Source organism: Manis javanica, chromosome 1, assembly GCF_040802235.1.
Source record: "Manis javanica isolate MJ-LG chromosome 1, MJ_LKY, whole genome shotgun sequence".
NCBI classification, from domain to species: domain Eukaryota; kingdom Metazoa; phylum Chordata; class Mammalia; order Pholidota; family Manidae; genus Manis; species Manis javanica.
In genome coordinates, this window is record NC_133156.1 from 53,581,912 (window position 1) to 53,599,960 (window position 18,049).

At 46.4% G+C, this 18,049-nt stretch overlaps 2 long non-coding RNA genes across 3 annotated transcripts in view; one reads left to right on the forward strand and one right to left on the reverse strand.

Moving 5' to 3' along the window:
• The window catches only part of LOC140848506 (uncharacterized), a 113,009-nt gene that overhangs the window by 28,885 nt on the left and 66,075 nt on the right, over positions 1–18,049 (forward strand). The gene's annotated exons all lie outside the window — the stretch shown is intronic.
• On the reverse strand, positions 5,704–14,576 carry LOC140848285 (uncharacterized). 2 transcript variants are annotated; one of them, XR_012128846.1, is made up of 5 exons: positions 14,350–14,576; positions 13,898–14,015; positions 12,910–12,980; positions 12,611–12,777; positions 5,704–6,286 (listed from the first exon to the last, which is right to left on the reverse strand). It is a non-coding gene; the product is annotated as an uncharacterized lncRNA (long non-coding RNA). The 2 variants fall into 2 exon arrangements; XR_012128850.1 differs by having other exon boundaries at positions 13,898–14,018.

An 18,049-nucleotide genomic window follows, 5' to 3' on the forward strand; every position in this document is an offset into this window, starting at 1 on the left:
CCTCCCAGAACATGTTGCCCACAGGGGAGATCTGCAGTTATCCTCCAGACTTGGAAAGAACTCCTGAGTCCCTGCTGCAGGTTAGCACTGCCCTCCCAGTTCTACTCTCTCTCCAGGACCCAGTACTCTGCAAAATCCTACGGGCAGTGATTGCCAAATGATCATAAAGTGAGCGACCTGTGGGAACCAAAGGAACTCGGCATGGCTGATGGACACCAAAGTTCTGCTCTCAGCTTTGCAAGGAACCTGGGTGGCTTTCCTTTCAATCTCCATCCTTGTGGCAGGGAACATGCAACCACATTTCAGCACAGCCTTCTCATCGGTGGTAAGAAGCATCCTTGTGCACTGGTGATAATTTCATCTTCATTCTGGAAATGTGTAAGAGATCATCACTTTCTTGCTATTTTACCCTGAAATGATGTCAGCAGGTTAGAGTGGCCCAGCTTTGGAGAATGGCAGGGCAGGGCTCCAGGCAAGGATGGGTTTATCCAGACAAATGCAAGACTGGAGGAAAAAGCCCAGAGAAGGATGGAAGCAGGTTGAGTACTCGACTGAGGAGCAGAAGAGTTTGCAGAAAACCTGGACAATGTAACACTTTAGCTTCTCACAAAAGAGCCCAAAGGAGAAGCCAGTTGAAGTTGGGAGGGTGGAGAGGGGCTGCCTGAAGATTGTGGGGTGGAAACGGGTCCTGCTGGCCAGCGCTCCCAGAGTTGGAGCCCAACTCCCAGAGGGCGGGAACCTTGTCTCCATTGTTACCCCCACAAAAGCAGTGGAGGGAATTCGAAAAACAGCTGCTCTCAGGGGAGACAGACCTAATAGGCCTGTTTCATCTTGGACCTTACAATCCTGGGGTCCTGTTTCAGGTAGTGACGTCTTAATGAGGCCCAGCGTGGAGAGGCCACACAGGTGTGCTATCTGTCACACAGCGGTAAACAAGGCCGCACTGTTTCCTGTCCGATTCTGCTGCAGAAGCCACTCCATCCATCCTAAGTGATGAGCCATGGTCAACACCCTGCTTCTCCTATCGACAGCCGGAGGACAATGATGCTGCCTCTTCTTGTGCTTACAAACCTTGGGCCCCAAGGGACAAGGCTTGCTTTCCTGCCAGAGATAGGGAAAGGGTGGGCCAGTGTTTCCAATGAACACTTACCCTTTCTCCAGTTAAATAGATGTGGGGAGGGATGTGGAAAAAGGAGAGAGGAAGCCTGCAGGCCCTGCAACCAGGCTGAGAGGAGTGTACAACAGAGACCTGACGTTTGCCTGCTGGCCTTTCATCAGACTGCTAAGTCACTGGGGCCTTTGTGCTGCAGAATTGGGAAGGAAGGGGTGGTCCGGCCCAGCCAATCCTGTGCCCGGCCAGCTTTGTGTCCCTCCGCCTGCCATTAGCATTTCCTTGACATCTGACTGATATCTTCATTTCACTTTGGTAAACAGGCCACCTCAAGGCCAAGGTGACAGTGACCTCTGGTGCTGCAAGCAGCACGGAATCCTCCCTGGAGACCGTGGTACAGCACTTTCGCATGGGCCAGCACTCTCATTCCGTCCCCACCACTCTGATTAGTGCTGACAAAAAGTAAATAAATAAGTGTCCTGCAGAATAGACAGTGGGCGTGCTGGGCAGAGAGAGGTGAGGAAGGGCATCAGGGAGGGTTGGGAGAGACAGAGGGGGTGGTCTGACTTAGAAGGTCGCCTTTGCTTTTCTGCCACTGTGAACAATGCAGCTGCCCAGGCAACACTAGCAGAGGCAGCCGGGCTATTAATAGGCTGGAGCACGAGGCCGGCCAAGCTGCTGCATTTCTGACGTTTAGAAAGGATCTTGTGTGAAGTTGCTTGCAGGCTCCAATTTTGCAAAGACAATTAAATATAGATTCTTTGGAGTGAGGGTTGAAAAGGGTGTGGGTGGAATGTAAGCCTGTGCTGCAATGCAATTTAATCCTGAACATTTCAGTGGATCTTTTCACCTGCTCAATAAACATATTTGAGCACATATGGGGTGCCAAGTGCAAGGTACATGCAGATGAGGCACACCGCGCCCCCAAAGGAACCTATGGTCCAGGGGTTTGCAATTGCTACTTCCTATGGGAGCCAGGCAGGCAACATAAATAAATACAGCAGACAGGGTGTGATACTAGGGAAGGTGGTGGGGTCTGTGTGAAAAGCATACATGTGTCCTTTGTATAGATACTGGGGAGCTACTCAGCCCCTGATAGCTTTTGCTACACAGGGGTAACTGCCCAGTCTTGCTATGCTTATGATTTTTAAGGGAGAGGTACATATTTGACATTTTGTGTTATTTGCTTTCTGTTGTTTAAAAACTGTAAATGGGCCAAAGAAACCATATCTGTAGACCTGTTGGGCCCCTGCAGGATCTTATGATAACATATGATCAGAGTGTACATAGAAGGAGTCCTGGAAGTTTATGTGTGTCTGGAGGTGGGGCACTTAATGCAGCCAGGGTTGGGGTGGTGGTGTCTTCTCAGTGAAGGTGAACTGGGTCTTGAGCAATGGAAATAATGGCCTAAATAAGAGCAAAAGTTTGGGAGAGCCACTCTAGGCAGAGAGTAGAAATTTCACTGGATACATTGCACATGCCTGCCCAGCTAGGGACTACATTTCCCAGCTTTCTTTGCCACCAAGGGTGGCCATCCAACTAATGGCATCTGTCCTGTGATCTTAAAGGGAGAGGGGCATGCATTCCTTCCACTATCCCCTTTCCTTCCCTCTTGCTAGGCATGGTTGTCAAGAGCACAGATTGTGGCATGGATTGTGATTAAACCTCTTTGGCTTTAGTTTTTGTAAAACTGAGATAATATAGATAATATTATCTATATCATAGGCAGATAGGTTAAAGGATTAATATCTACAAAATATTGAGAACAGTGCCTGGCATGAGCATGTGCTGTCAAGGCATTATTCCAGTATGACTCGGCAGTGCTCCAGGGAGGGCAGAGCCACAAGCAAGTGGAGCCTGCACCCCAGCTCCTGCCTTGCGCCCAGTGAGGTCGAGACAAGTTGACTGCTCTCTCCTTCAAGCCACTGTGTTTTCTATCTGCTGCAGCAGCTGAGCTGATACCCTTCAAATGCGAGGCATAACTCAGATGTCAGCTGTGGTTCTTCCTGGCCTGTGAGAAACAGGTTAAATGGCCTCAAACCGCCCCAGACTACATGGCCTATAAAAGTCCACCGTCTGGATGCTGATACTTAGACACTTGTGGCTTCTGGACCTTTGGAGCCCAGCTTTCTCTCATGCTACCTGGTCCCCCACTGCATTTTGCCCTTGGGTTCCCACAACAGTGACAACAATCAGGAATCCACAGGAAGCATGGGTGGGATGAGCTAACATCCCTGGAAGAGGTTGGCTGAGTGCCTGGGTGAGCAGGCCACATGACCATCACACAGACTCCGGGCCCCATTTCTTCCAGCAGCCCGTGACAGCCACCAAATACCCCAGCCAGTCATCTACTGACAGGGTGTGTAGGAGACCAAGGGCCCTGGCTGCATCTAAGTGGAGACCCTGCCTCCCACCCCATGACCAAGTGTGGCAGTAGGACTAAGGTGAGTCTGGCAGACACAGACCTCCTCTGACAGCAGCATTTGGCTCAAGAATGGTACTGTCAAGCCTTTGAGAGACTGCGGCCGTTGAGAACGTTTCGGTCCAGTCTTCCTTCCATCCCTCCTCACTGTCACATGGCATCATCGTCTGACTGCTTTCCAAGCCCTTGTGCTCTCCCAATTTTCTATTACAGACATTCCCTTAATAAATCATGGGCATTCTCTTAATAAAGCCTCTGTACACTAGCTCCTGTCTTGGCATCTGCCCTTCTGGTAGTAACACACTGTCAAAGTTTCTTAGAAGAAGAGATATGATTAGGTTTTGCACATTTAGGGGATTTATTCCATCCCAGGACCATTTGCATATCTGATCTTATGGGAGTTGAGAAGGACCTAGAGCTTTGACTGATCCTGTTTTAATCTTTAGGATGGAAATTGGCAGATATATACCATTTAGGATGCTCTCAGTAGCAGGTAACAGAAATCTGAACTTCAAATGGCTTAAACATGAAGAAAGATCTCTGACCCAAGGTAGCAAGTCTCCAGGGCTGGTCAACTCCCTAGTTCTCCATGTTATCAAGCATTCACTTTCCTTCTGTCCCTCTGCTCTGGTGTCCTAGGCCCGTCAGACCTGCCTCAGGCTGCTTCCTTAAAAGTTCCAAAGTGGCTGCCACAGTCTAGTCATCACACTCAGACTGCAACAATTTTTTTGCCAAAGGCAAAAGAGACTTTTTGTGTGTGTGTTTCTCAGTTTTAGAGGGAGCAAACTTTCCCTGGAGCCCTGCAGCAGGAGTGCGGTCAGAACTGTTTCACATGACATTTTATATTCATTATAGTCAGAGGGAATGGGGATTGCATATTTGGTGTGGACAGTGTGGATTTAATCTGGAGCTGGGGATAGGGTTACCATGTTTAAGGGGTGGAGATCCCAATAAAATTGGGGTTCCATTTTTAGTTGGCAAATATGTTTCTCTGTCCTACTTTCTGCCATTCAAACTTCTCAGCCCTTTTCTATTTTTGCTGAGCTGTCTCTTGGTCTCCCAAAAGACAAGAAATTTCTTCTTGGTGTTTTGAATGCAGTTGGTTCTATTTGGCATCTTGATGGCAGCCAGCGGTAGTCTGATTCTTGAGGTGATTTTACTAGTGAGTTGCCTTTGGCTGTAAGTGGTTGAAAATTATTGCAGGAGTAATAGGTGAATGATCTTTTCTTTGATGATTACTTTCTGACTATGTGATGTCACATTAAATATAATCTCTAAATTCCCTTCCAGCTTAATGTCTAACCTTGGGAACACACAGTAGTTTCCAGCCCTGGTGGCCTGGACTTTGTGTCTGGCATACTATGTAATTTCACACAAATAAGGGCTCCTCTCTGTGCCTCAGAATCTCAATCCAAAAATTGATCAGTGTGAGCTGGAGTTGGGATGGCAGATCATTTCAGTTGAGTGGTTGAGGCTGCCTGGAGCACTATGTTGAGAAGGAATTGGAAGATCAGTGGGGGAAAAGCGCTCTGGTCTGAGGGTAATGTCTGCCAAAGGGCACAGGGAGGGGGGTGGTAGGGTGCTTCTGGTGACTCTAGGCTAGAAGGCATTGAAAAGCCTTCTAGCTCTAACATTTGTTGGCTCTTATTTTCTCCCTTCCCATAATTGATGCTGTGATTTTTGAGAGATAATCCAGTGCAGTTTGGAAATTGGCCTCTGACAGGCCTGGCAGCTGCGTGGCCGTGGACTTGTGTGTCTCTTCAAATGCAACATTGTTTTGCCCCCAGCACTCCTCCAGGGACACAGAACCAGAAATAAAATCTTAGTCTGTATCCCTTTACAAATGAGTATGTCTTGCTTTGTGTTTTATAGATAAATACAGATATAGATAGAGTTATGGGTATGAATAAAGATATATATATATAGAGAGACATATATATATGAATAGTGTGTATATGTGGATACATAACATACACATAAATATCCTCATATGTCTAGAAAGCATACCTAACACACACTAATTTGTCTGCTCAACACACCTTCATTCAACACACGTCTGTTACACACCTACTATGTGTGCAGGCACTGTTGGGCGCTGGGGAAAAAAACAGGGAACAAGACGGTCAGTCTCTGACCTCCTCAAGGAGCTTTTGTTTCAGGAGGAGAGAGACTGTAAACAAATGATTACATGTATTTTCCATGTACATGAGAATATAGAATCTGATGGAGGCGAGGAAGTACATTGCAGGCAGAGGGGACAAGAGCAGCAGCTACAAAAGCTCTGAGGCAGGAATGAACTTGGCAGGTTAAAGAACAGCAAGGAGGCTGGAGTGGAAGGGACCCATTGCCCAAGGATGAGAGGTCAGAAGGGGTCCTGCAGGGTTTGGTAGCCAGTGGAGGTGTGGGTTGTGCTCTGAGTGAGAGGGAGCTAGGAGGGTTCCATGCAGGGGAGGGACTTAGGTCTGAAAGGATCCTCGTGGCTGCATGTGGCTGAAGAGTGTCCACGGGCAGGAGGGGACATAGCAAGGTGGAAGCCAGCAGCTGAGTCCAAAGGCTGCTGTAATAGCAAAGGCAGCAGGAGACGGCGACTGGGGCCAGGACGGTAGTAGTGGGAGTGGTGAGAAGTGGTCAGATTCCCAGTATATTTGGTAGATGGAGTCATTAGACATGGGGATGGATTTTGTCTCAGGCGTGAGGGCAAGAGGACTCTGGATTCTTGGCCTTGAGCAGCTGGTGAAAGGTGGTGCCACTTGCTGAGGAGGAGAAGACAAGAGGAGCAGGTATGGGGGGACCCTGACCAAGTCAGGGTCCTGCTTTGATGAGTTAAGATGCCCCCTAGGCAACTGTGGGGGGATCCAGAGCTGGAGACAGGGGTTCAGGATGATTTGGTGATATGTATTTTAGCACTATGTGTCACAGCCAAGGCTCACCATTTTGTACGTGTGATCTCCTTCAGTCCTCACAAAAACATTGTTGAACAGGTAATGCCATTTTTTATTGAACCTGAAGCTCTGTTGGTTGTATGACATGTTCTGATTTCAGATCTGCTAAAATGTGAACAGTTGTGCATCTTAGAATTGATGGCATATGGCAATATTGTTCCCATTTTTCAGATGAAGAAACTGAGACTTAGGTAGCTGGCTTAGGGTCTCAAAGCTAAGAGCTGGCAGAGTTGGGATTCCTCCCCTAGGCCTTTCCTTTTTAGTGCTCCTGATGCACATGAAATGCTTAGCAAAGTGACTGGCCCATAGACTGGCATGAAGCTTCATTAATGTGCTTGCCATGCTCAGCTGTGTAACGCAGTGTATCATACACATGCGACATGCATTCTGTGATACACTGTGCCGTGCAGGTAATATTCAATGTACACAGGCCCTGACCTGTACAAAGGTCAGGAACAGATAAATGTCTTGGAGCTAAAAGTAGACATTTTGGTATATATTGTGTAACTTTTCAGACCAGTCTCCTCAGGGCTCAAATTTGCGTGTATCAAAGCAAGAAAAATGTGTTCTTAAGAATGAACAGCCTCAATCCTGCACTGATTCACTTTGTCTTGCTTTGGGATACCAAGGAGAGATGGATTTTTCTCAATACTTATCCCACAGTCTCCTTTGCTTTCCAAGGAAAACCAGCTGCACATAAGTGGAAACAGTCAACTCAGGGCAGCTGCTCACAGGGGCACATGTCTGTGGCTTTGAGGTTTTTTAGGCCTCAGTATCTGCAGTTTTGGGACTGGGTGAAGGGTATGTCCACCCACTGCAAATTAAAGGTTACCAGATGAAAGCGGCAAACTGTGGGGGGACTATAAGCCTATACTCAGATCTTAGATAGTTCCAATTTTGTCTCAGAAGCTGAAGGCTGCTCTGAGCAGTATCTAAGCAGGGATTTAGAAATGGTGTTCACTATTTGATGCGTGGAAGTCTTTGATTATCGTGGATCATTTATTTTGTTAATGGGGGGTGACTTAGGGTCAGAAAAATGAGATCAGTCTCATAGGGACTTAAAAATTCAGGCTTGTCAATTCAACAGCAACAAGGAACCCCAAACAATCTGATTTAAAAATGAGCAGAGAGCTTGAACAGATTTGTCTCTGAAGAAGATGTACCAATGGCCAATGAACACATGAAAAGCTACTCAGTATCACTAGTCATTAGGGAAATGTGTATTAAAATTACAGTGAAATACCACTTCACACCCATTAGGATGGCTACTATTAAAAAATGCATAAAAATAACAGGTTGAGGAGGATATGGAGCAATTGGAACCTTGTACATTATTGGTGGCAATGTAAAATGGTGCCGTCCCTGTGGGAAACAGGAAGGTGTTTCCTCAGAAAATTAAGCACAGACTTAACGTATGACCCAGCAATTCAACTTCTGGTTTTTACCTAAAAGAAGTGAAAGCAGGGACTCAAAACAGCTATTTGTAGCTCCACAACAGCCAGAGGGTAGAAGCAACACAAATGTCCATGAATGGGTAAACAAGTTTTTAAATATATAAAACATTATTCAACCTTGAAAAGAACGGAAATTCTGATACGTGTTACACATGAATGAACCTTGACATTATGCTATGTGAAATAAGATGATTCCACTTACATGAAGTATGTAGACAGAGACAGGAAGTAGAATGAGGGTTTCCAGGGGCTGGGGGAGTAGGAATATGGAAATGTTGTTTAATGAGGACTGTTTCAGTTTTATAAGATGACAAGGGTTCTGGAGATGAATGTGGTGATGGTTGCATAGCCATGTGAATGTACTTAATGCCACTGAACTGTATACTTAAAACTGGTTAAGATGGTAAATTTTATGTTATATATATTTTATCACACACAAAATATTCAGACATGTCCATTTAGAATAAGTGTGTTCCTTGCTCCTGCCTCACTGCCTGTATATGTAGTAGTGCTCAACACACGACTAAGAGCCGCCACTGATTACACTACATGTCTGATGTCTCCTCCTCTGTGTGTGCTGACTCAGGCTCAGCCAGGACTCAGAATCCAGTCCTCTTGCTGCTGTTCACAAAAACATCTATTTGCCTAGATTTTATTAAAGATTTATGTGATCAGGGGGCAGAGGCCCATCCCATATTCACAGCAAATTCTTGAAGAATCTCGTACAACCTGATGTTGTACACCTACAAAGACTAGGTGTTTTCCCTCTTCTGCCTGGTTTCCCTCCAGTGATGCAAAGAAATACCCACCTTTCATGGTTTTGGATTCAGTGAATTCCTGGGGCCCATAGACAAAAGGCCTCCAGGAAACCCACCTTTGCCAGAAGGTAGTTTTGGGATCACATTTGTAACCAGAATAGGCCATTTGGGGGTCTCCCCAGTACCTCTGTATTGCATAACTCCAGGGGGCGCTACTCATGGTGTATTCTGGAGTTTGCTCCAGGAACTGGCCTCTGGAATTCTGTAATAGCAGCCCTGGTCCTCTACACCCCTCACCCAAGTATTGAGTGCTTACTGCTCAAATATTGAATACACACTGCTTTGTTCCAACTTCTAATTCTCCCTGAATGAAATTCTGGTGGATGTCATCACTTTTTTCTAGCCATGAATGTGAGTTTCTTCTTTGTCATAGGTTTTGATATTGGATGGCATCTGATAATCTTCTAGCAAGGGATAAATAGCTGATAGCTAGATACTCTCTAAAGAGATGAACTGTGAAAAGCGCTTTGTGACTAAGTTGATCTAAATTCTCACGAAGAGTTAGATTTCACCACAGATTTGGCAATGTTAGCCAGAGAGCATCCCATCTCCAGGTAGCGGTGCCTGGTAAGCCAGGACACAGTTTCTCTCGATGCCATCCAGGGTGGATTCAGTAATGCCACATTTTTTGAAAAATAAGTCAAACTTCTAAATGCTAGCAGGTGCTGGAGTCAGGCAGGACTTGCACACCCCAGTTCCCTTGCTGTTCAAGTCTGTTGTTACAGAATTCCATCTTCTCAGAAGGTCAACTATTAACTTTAGAAGCTGCTCTGTGGGAAGTCTCCCCCACCCCACCAAGTGGCTTATGAAGGGGTTTCTTTCAGATACATACAGTTCTCTCCCTAAGAGGTCTTTTGGTAATACAATCCCTAACATCACCAAGAACCAATATTTTCCAGGTGTTATAGACTGATTCATATACCCCCCCCCAAATTCATATGTTGAGGTCCTAATCCCCAGTGCCCCAGAATGGGACAGCATTTGGAGACAAGACTTTGACAGAGATAGCTAAATTAAAATGAGGTCATATATGTAAAGCCCTAGTCCAATATGACTGTGTCCTTATATAAATTAGGACAATGATACATACAAAGAGAAGGCCATGTCAGGACACAGAGAGAAGACACCTGCAAGCCAAGGAGAGAGGCTTCAGAAGAGACCAACTCTGCTGACACCTTAATCTTGCACTTCTGCCATCCAGAACTGTGAGGAAATAAATTTCTGTTCTTTAAGCCACCCACTCTGTGGTACTTTGTTATAGCAGTCCTTACAGACTGATGTGCTGGGCCTCTGGAGCTCTGCAAGGTCTTGGTAACTCTCTCTGACATACAGAATGGGCTGACGATGTCCCAGACTAATGGAAATCACACCTAGAGCCCGAACTCCTTCACGGCCTGGGCCCCTGGGGGCCATTCCAACCTCATATACCACTCTGCCTCATTGGCCCCCTTTCTGTGTGAAAACACACACAGCTTGCTCTCTCTTTAAGCCCTGAATTAGCAGGCCCTCTGCCTACATCTGTTTTCAGGCCATTCTCCTCCGTATCCTTGCTTATTGTTGGGGTTTAGTAGAAATGTCCCCTCTTGAGATGACTTCTTGGGCACTCAGTCCCCCAAACTCATTCTCTATCATCTCACCTCACATGTTCATGGCAAGTAATCCAATCTTCTCCTTTCATGTTTATCTTTCTACTCATTACTGTGTCTCTCCACATTAGAAACCTAAGTTTTATGAAAGCAGGGACCCTGTCAGTTGTATTAGTTTCCTATGGGTGCTGTAACAAATCATCAAATCTAATTTGAAACAACATAAATTTATTATTTTGTAATTCTTTGGGTCAGAAGTCTAACACTGGGCTGAAATCAAGATGTCTACACTGTTCTTTTTTAGAAGCTCCGGGGAGAATACGTTTCCTTGTATTTTCTGGCTTCTAGAAGCTGCCCACATTCCTTGGCCTGTGGCCTCTATTGTCAAAGCTAACAATGTTGCTTCTCTCTCTGACAGCAACCAGGAGAAATTTTTCCACTTTCTAGTTCATGTGATTAGGTTGGACCCACTGGTATACTCCAAGATCCCGTCCCTACCTCAGGGTCCTTAGCCTTGATCACACCTGCAAAATCCCTTTTGCCACATAAAGCAGTATGTTCACAAGTTTGGGGAATGAGCACATGGACATATTTGGGGGTCATTGTTTTTATGCCATCAGTCTATTCCCTTTATTCCTCTGGTGTGTAGCACAGACCTGGAAATTAGTAAGTGCTCATTAAGTTTATGGAATCCATGAATAACTGCCATGTATTGGGCAGGTACTAGGTGGTAGGCAGATGTGAAGTGCTCTGTATGTGTTTTCTGATTTTCCCTTTACAACCATCCTGGGTGGTAGGTTTACCCCCATTTTACAGATGGACAAACTAAGGTTCAGAGAGCAGAGCTGACTGACTTAGAACCTTCCAGCTAGTAAGTGGCAGAGCTAGAACTTGAGTCTGCTTCTTTCTGTCTATAAAGCCCAAGGTCCGTACTCCTGTCTTTCGTAGCCTAAGAAGAATGTCTTGAGCCTGGGCATATCCCTGCCCAGAGGTATCTTATTTATAGCTGCTCAGCTTTCCATGTCAGCAATTCCTGTTCTCAAACTGAAGACTGTTTAGGGCCAGTCTTCACTTTTGTAGGGAAAACCCCTTAGCCCCCTTTAAAAAAAGTCAATTCACCCAGATGATATGAGCATGAGATGAGACTGGTGGTATCAGCTTTGCTACTCAACATGTGGTCCAGGGGCCCAGCGGTGGTGGCTTTCCCGGGAGCTGTTAGACACTCAGGTTCCCAGAGACACCGAAGACAAACTCTACAGGTGGTTTGTTTACATATCAGTCTTTTTCTTAATTGAGATGTAACGGACCCGTACCATCGTGTAAGTTTAAAGTGTACAATCGGTTGATTTAATACATTTATTATATTTATTACAAAATGATTACCACCATTTTGCAGGTGTGATCAAGGCTAAGGACCTTGAGGTAGGGCCAGGACCCAATACCTCCATCATATCATAAAATTACCATTTATTTTTTGTGGTGCAAACATTTAAGATCTAGTCTCTTAGCTACTTTGAAGTATATAATAGAGTATTGTTGACTATAATCACAATGCTCTGCATTCAACCTCCAGAATTTATTCATCTTCTAACTGCCAGTTTGTACTTTCTGACCAACATCTCTCTGATTCCCCCATCCCCAGCTCCTGATAATTACCATTCTGTTATCTGTTTTCAAGAGTTTGGTTTTTTTAGATTCCACATACAAATGATATCAGACAGTATTTGGCCTCCTCTGTCTGACTTACCTCACTGAGCAGAATGCCCTCAAGGTCCATTCATGTTGTTGCAGATAGGAGGATTTCTTTCTTTCTCATGGCTGAATAATATTCCATCGTATGTGCACACACACACACACACACACACACACACCATTGTATTGGTAACATTCCATTATATTCCTTTTTATATATGTATATATATTTATCCACTCATCTGTTGACAGACACTTGAGTTGTTTCCATACCTTGGCTATTGTGAACAAGGCTGCAATAAACATTGGAGCACAGCTATCTTTTTAATATCCTGTTTTCAATTCCTTCAGGTAAATACCCAGAAATCAAATTGAAATACCCAGAAAACAAAAATAAACACATGGTACTATATCAAACTAAAAAGCTGCTGCACAAGAAGGAAGCCATCAAGGAAATGAAAAGGCAGCCTACCAAATGGGAGAAAATATCTTACAAAGGGTTAGTATCCAAAATACATAAAGAACTCATATAGCTCAATAACAAACACACCAAAAACCAGTTGGATTAAAAATAGAACTACTTACCTACCACACATCAGTCTTTGAGAAGCCCTGGTGTGAGGCCCTGGCACAGAGCCAGACACACTGTAAGTGCTGGATAAAATGGTAATAATTGTAGGAGGTTGGACTTATTATTTTTATGATAAGAAAGAATCTCAAATTCTCCTGTAATGTAAATCATCTCCAAGGCTCTTTAAAGAAAGAAAATAAGAAATGGGAAGATTAGAAAGACTCAAGTTCTTTCGGGCAAAAAAAAAAAGGAAGAAAGAAAAAAATATAGAGAGAGTGTTTTCTAGGCCATCTGTGTGAAGAAATAACCATACCAGCCTTGAAATACCAGCAGGAGAGAACACTGCAGTGCTTCACTTGACAGAATTATTGGAAGTGCCTCTTCCTAGTTTGGGGAAAAAAGTATTTAAAATATATTTGTCATTTTTTTCCTAGCGTGCTTACAACTCCCAGTAAAGCCAACAACCAGCTTTCAGCTCTGATTCTTCTCATCCTGTGGTTAGTAATTCCCAGTTTACCCAGCAGGCTCCGTAACCTCTCCTTGCCTGGGAAAGCATGTCTGTGCTCTGGCTGGCAGTGAACCTGTCTTCTGAGCAGCTGCCCGGCCCTGGGCAGCCCGCCCCTGCCTGCCCTCCAGGAGGGGCCCTCCCGGTGGGTGTCAGGAACAGTGACTTAGTGTCCGCACGGGGAGAGGGAAGAAGAGAGGGCTGTCTCCCAGAATGGAGAGCCTCTTCTTTTATAATCTGGCCATGAGAAGAATTTTCTTCCTGTTTCCTGGGAAATAGCTGATAAAAGGCATTTTGTTTGTTACTATTTATGTATACCTAGGCTGAACAAATCCCGAAACTCTTCTCTCCCAACCCCCTCCGGAGCGGGCACTCTGAAAACATGGAACAGTGATGAAAGCTAATAGCGGGCACCCCATCTCCCCTTTCTCCTCTTGCCTGCTGATGAAAGCTAGGCTGGCTGCAGCCGCCATCCAGGGCACGGCTTCTCTACCCTTCTTGGCCCTGAGAAATGTTTCTTTTTGTGGGTAACACGGAGGGATTTTTGGGAAGTGGCTTAGACAAATCAGAGGGCATATGCCGGAAGCCTGTAGTAACACCCACCTGCCCTCTTCAAGCCCCTCCCCAGGTGCAAATCTTTGCCCAGCAGCTCTGATATCATCAAACATTGTCGTTGTGGGGATGGGCTGCAAGCAGGTTCAGTGAGTTTCTGATAATCCTCTCCCCAGTTTATCTGAGTGAGCCGCATGGCAGCCAAACAAAGCAGCAAACTCCAGAGTATTCCTGCAGAGTGTACCTGCAACTTCCTGTTTACAGGCTCAGTGTAAGAAGCCCCTGGGACCAGTTCTGTGTGTGTCAGTTTTCCGTTTGCTTCCTCTGAGATCCCTGACGTGCTAGGGCAAAGGCTTCTCCTCCTGCTGACGGGAAAAATAATACACAGGGAACAGGAGCTTGAATGTGAAAGCTGCTCAGAAAAACAAACTTGCATGTTGGGGTTTGAGACTAAGGTTGAGGTGGCCTGAACCTTCTGGGCCCCTGGGAACATCCTCCATCCCAGTGTGGGTCACAGTCTGAGAACCCGTGAGGAAACCCACTCGGGGACTTAAAGGGGCCAGCCACGGCGAGTGAGGAGTTGGCTGCAAAGGCATAGACATGTAAGCCCCTGCCCCACTGTGCGTCCTTTGCTTGCCACATTTCCCTTTCCTGGCCAAAAGTGAGGTCTCTAGGCATTCTCAAAGGGCTTCCTACCTTTATCATGGTGATACCAGGCATGTGGTCATCCCAGGGACACCTGAATGACAGGCAGGCAGTGGGGGTAGAAGCAGCTGAGCTGTATGGTCTCTCTTGCCTGTTGTGGGGATGTCACAGAGCCTGCTAGAAAGAGCATGCAGGGCTAGCAGCATCCTCCTCCTCAGGGAGCTTGTTAGAATGCAGAGTCTCAGGCCCTGCCTGGATTCCCCAATCTGAATAGGCATTTTGAAAGATTCCCCCACCCTTCAGTCGATTCCTATACACACTGTAATAGGAGAAGCAGTGCCCAAGGACCTAGTGTCCGTTATGAGGATGCCTTTGCTGACTTTGGACGACTCATGCTTTTAAAAATACCATGGGCACTTTGACTCTTGCAGTTGATTTTGTTTGTCTCTCTGATAAGAAAAGCAGGTTTAATTCAACTGAAGTGTTGGCTTATTTGGCCTTGTATAGGAGGCATGCCACATATCAGAAACCTAATAAGTACACATTTAAAAGACGAGTTTCTCAGATGAATGTTTTCCTGATTTCACCTTTAGTAATCCCAGGTTGCCATTTAACAAAGTTAGCTTAAAGGGAAATAACTTTCATCCCTTAAAAACAAAACAAAACAATTTTGATCAATGGAGCGTGGACTGTAAACTAGAACCAGACACTGTGCTAATTGGTTTCCCTACACAATGTAATGTCATCCTCACAACACCATCCTTATTTTATGGAGGAGGAAACTGAGCTACAGAGGGGTGGAATTGTGCACACAGGTCAGAGCTGGTGGGGGGTGGCACCGGATTCACTTAGGGTCTCAGTTCCCATCTAGCCATGGTAACCACCCTGCCGAGCATGCAGGTGCACCTCTGACTGCGCTCTCTTCCTTTCTGGTCCTTCAGGCTATGGCATGGGCCTTGAAGGACTCAGGGATGTAGCATGGAGGGCAGGGGTCTCCACACCAGCCTCCAGGGCCAGCAGAGTGTGCTTGGCCTGCTTGGGAAGAGACAGGAGGTGGCCAGGGTGCTACCATCCTGGAGGCCTGGCCTCCTCACAGCAGGAGCCCCTCTGTGATCCCTCTGGGCCCACCCAGAGTTGGCTGCCCTAGCTGTGGTGGGAATGGGATGGCTGAAGAGCAGGGCACCCCCAAAACCCTGTGGCTTCACTTGAGGTCCTTCCTGCCTTTAGTTTTAGACCCTTATGTTCAATGTGAAAGGATGACAATAATTAAGAGTGTAAAAAATAATATTAGCCTTGTTGAGAATTTGGTATCTGTAGGCAGCAAGAACCAACAACTAGTAAGAATCTACACTCCCATTCAATTCTCCTAGCAAGTCCAGAGAGAATGGTAAAGTTATCTCACAAGGAAAATGGGGCTCACAGCTCACATTACTTCCTGAAGATTGTCACAAGCCTAAGAAATGACAAGATTGGTATTTTTACCTGTATTGTTAAGTGCTATGCCTACTCTGCTGCAAATAAGAGATTGCTATTTCTTGCCCACTCACTTAACCACTTTCCTGGCTGTGCTGCCCAGTGCTGGAGAAATTGTGGGTGTAGACTGTGCCTCTCAAGTAAACCATGGGCTTGCAGAAGCATGCTTACTGGTCGTATATCCTGAGTGATGGCTTACCATTTAAAGTTGGCAATGGCCTTTGCCGTAATCGAAGTCCAATCTCTTTGCTTGACAAATCGGGAAACTGAGGCCCAATGAGGCAAAGCAACTTGCCCAAGGTTTTGCAGTCAGTTAGCAGTGGGCTGGGACCAGAATGCAGGTCTCTACACTTTACGTCTGGTTCTCTATCTGCTACAAGCGTACTAGGTTCATTCATTCATTCAGTTACTCACTCTTTCACTTGTTGAGTTGGTTGGGCAGCATTTTGCTGTGTTTGCAAATGTATTTGCTGACATTATTTCATTTGATTGTCAAAACCACCCCACTGTGAGGTCACTAATATTATAATCCTGACTACAGATGAGAAAACTTGAGGTTCAGAGAGGTGAGGTGAGCTTCCCCAAACCCCAGTAGGTAAGTGGCAGAACTGGAACTTGAAACCAGGTCTCCTGAGAAAGGGAAGCAGTTGCGGAGTCAGGAGGGAGCAGCTCAGGGCCACAGCATGGGAATCAGGGGCTGCCTGGGCTGCTGTGGGCTTTGCCTCCATTCTGGATGTAAGGGGTGAAGTCTCTGGGCCAGAGTTGAGGGTAGGGGGTTGAGATGGGCTGGGGGGTGAAGAGAGTCCATGGAAACAGGTGTCCCTGAGATGGAGGAGTAGGAGGGATCATGGGATGGTCCTCCTGGAGAGGTCACTGTCCAGGGATCTGAGGACAGCATGCTGTCACTGCCATCTTCTGAGGGAGAGGTGGTTCCTGCCCAGGGGCCACATGGCTGGGCACATCTCGTCTCAGGAGAGTCGTCCGGGCCGGTATCATTGGGTGCGACTAGGGAGGAGCTCAGACAGGACCGGTAGAGTGGCCTGGTGTCCCATGTTTGATCGCTTCTACCTATTCTAAAGAGTTGATACATGCACAGCATCGAAGAGTCTTACAGCTGGAAATGGCTTTCCAGATTCTCGGGGCCAGCTGAGAATTTCAAAGTGCAGGGCAAGTCAGTGGGATGAGTATCTTGTTGTCTGCAGGAACAAGGAGGTGGCCCATACCCCTGGTCGTAAATCACCCTGAATTAACCGGCGAGGACTGTGGTCCCACTTTCATTTTCCCTGGATCCTGGTGCCTGTGTAGGAGAGAGTCTCACCTTGGTGCCGGGTGGCCTCAGCATCTGCTAGAACACTTGCTCGTCTCTCCCACCCACATCACCACCTCAGACCGGGTCTCCAGGATGTGACAGCACCTAACAAGACATGTATAACCTTGTTTTGTTTTCACTTAATTTGTACAGCTATCTGTCATTAACGGCCCATGGCACTGGCTCTTCAGTTGTGGTAGTGGTATAAAGTTTTTGTTTAAATTAGTGATTTAGGTTTTTTAAAAGGAAGCTGTTATAGAGATAAGCATAACGTCAGCAATCACATAGGCTTCCATGGCTGTGGCACAAAGGTGACTGAAGGTGGGGTCACTGAGCCTGGGAAGAGCCTTATGTTATGTTATGGCAAATGGTAAGTCGAGCATCACTCCTGTTTCAAAGATGAGGAAGCTGAGGCTCAGAGAGCAGCCAGCCTGGCGCAGAAGCAGGCAGCCAAGCCAGGCAAGCAGGCACCTTCTACACCACTTCTCTCTCCTTCTGCCCTAGAAAGCCTCCTGGGCTTCCTCTACTGTTTATATGCCTGGAGCCATGAAACGGTAGATGAAGTTCTCCAGTCGGAAGTGTCCCTTGATCCCAGCCTCCTCGGACATGGCTTCTGATCTTGTCTCAGATTTGAGAAGCCCCAGCCTTTGGGCAGATAGCCACCCTGGTCTAGGCAGCAGGTGCCTGTCTGCCCCTCAGGGGACACCTGATGCCCAGCCAGGCACCTGGGTTTCTGCCTGTGGGATTCCGGCTCTGCTATGGCTCTCTACTGTGATCCCAACTCACTTCCCAAACTGGACTGTAGTGTCACTCCTCTTGGACAACCAGGTCCTCAGGCCTGGGTGCCCTGCTCTGTGTGCCCAGCCCCTCTTGCCTTTCACAGCGCCCATCAGGGAAGTCATCATAATTACTCATTTGTCCGTGGCCCCCATTATGTTTTGCTCCTTGAAGGCAAGAGCAGCAGCATCC